This window comes from Apium graveolens, unplaced genomic scaffold (assembly GCF_009905375.1).
Source record: "Apium graveolens cultivar Ventura unplaced genomic scaffold, ASM990537v1 ctg73, whole genome shotgun sequence".
Taxonomy (NCBI): Eukaryota; Viridiplantae; Streptophyta; class Magnoliopsida; order Apiales; family Apiaceae; genus Apium; species Apium graveolens.
This window is the reverse complement of record NW_027420210.1, coordinates 78,308-80,000: the sequence shown is the minus strand read 5'-3', so window position 1 is coordinate 80,000 and position 1,693 is coordinate 78,308.

The window sequence follows — 1,693 nt, the reverse complement described above, 5'->3', positions numbered from 1 at the left end:
TGCGGTTGTGTAATGACCCCAATTTTTGAGAAATTTTGAAACCCTTATGAATAGTGTTTTTGCTGAACGAGAAAACTTTTCATGCCACACTATGTAGGGGTTCTGAGATGGATATTCTGAGATTTTATTAGTACTTTATATGGGATATAAGTGTATGTAAAGATCGTCAGAATCCAATTCCGAACACTTTGATTTTTCCCGAAAATCCACTAGATACGGAAAGAATTGAGTATAAGGTAACATGATTAAAAGGATTTAAATTCAAGGATTATAAGAGAGGATCATAAAAGGAATATAATGTATTGAGAAAGGTTAAGGGAACCCAAGTAATAAGATCCCGGGTATGATCCCTCAAACGATAAACGAGAACGAAAGTTAAGTGAACCGTATAACAGATCAGCGGTCATTAGCCAAGTAATTAAGAGCTAATCAAAGAGGTTAGTGATGATGATGTCACCACACCATCAAGAAGATGACAAGTGTGGGAAGATGACATAGGAGGATGACATAAGCATGACCAAAGGGAAGGTATTGTTGGTTGATTTCAAGCCACACAAATTTTACCATGGTTAAAAGGTAATTAACAAAACAAAAGGATATCAACCAAGCTTTTTATGCACAAAGATCAAGAAAACAAAGCAAGCTTCTCTCTCCCCCCTTTTCATCTTCTTCATTTCGAATTTTTCACCAAAATGGTGAATTAGAAATTCAAAACACAAGCTATACTCCATGGAAAATTATAAGGTTTGTTTCTTTGGATCCTATATTTCATAACTAAGAAGAGCAAGTAGTTTGAGTGCTTGAATCAAAGGTTTTCTATCTCAAACAAATCATTTTAGTTTAGGGTGAATAGTAACTTTCAAGAACAAATTTGTGATTCTTGATTTTATTTGCAAGGTCAAGGTAGCTTAAGCATATATTAAGGCTTCCATGGACATTCCAAGGATCTTTCATGGATTAAAAGCTTCAAGGAAGGTATACCATCTCCAAACCCTAGATTCCTATATATTATAAGATGATTTTGATTAGTGGGTTGATATTGTAGTTTGTTGTTATGATTTAGAGTTTGGGATTTGGAATGGTAGTGAAATGGAATGGTAATTGTTGTGGTTTTGATTTAAAGGAACTTAAGTATGATTAAAGTTAAGTTTAAGCATAAGTATGAATGATTAAATTGAATTGGTTGGGGTTGTTATGATGTGATAAGGATGGATGTTGGTTTTATGATTGATTTGGGGTTGATTTGTGGTTGGTATTGAATGGTTTAAAATTTGGGAAATCGCGTAAACATAGCCGTCGTAACGTCCGATTTTCTTTGGACTGTTTTTGTGCATAGCATTAGGACCCGAGAACCCCCTGCTAGATTATGACCACTGCCATGTTAAGATAGCTCATGTTACGAGCTTCGTTTTGATATGTGGTTCGTTTGATTCCGATGTACGGTTTAGGAGAAACGGCCGTTTTAAGTAACGACGTTTCGCGAACGAAACATTACCCCTCGCCTTACTTTGAAACATAGGTTAAAGGCCTTAAAGGACTACTTGGAGTATGAAACATTTATGTAAAGTGTAATAGGCAGTTGGTAAGACACTCGCGAAGGAATCGCCATAAAACTCGTAATGGTTAAATTATTAAAAATGCTGGAGCCGAGGGTACCCGAGTGACTTAAGCGAATCAGTGAGCGCAAAACGAG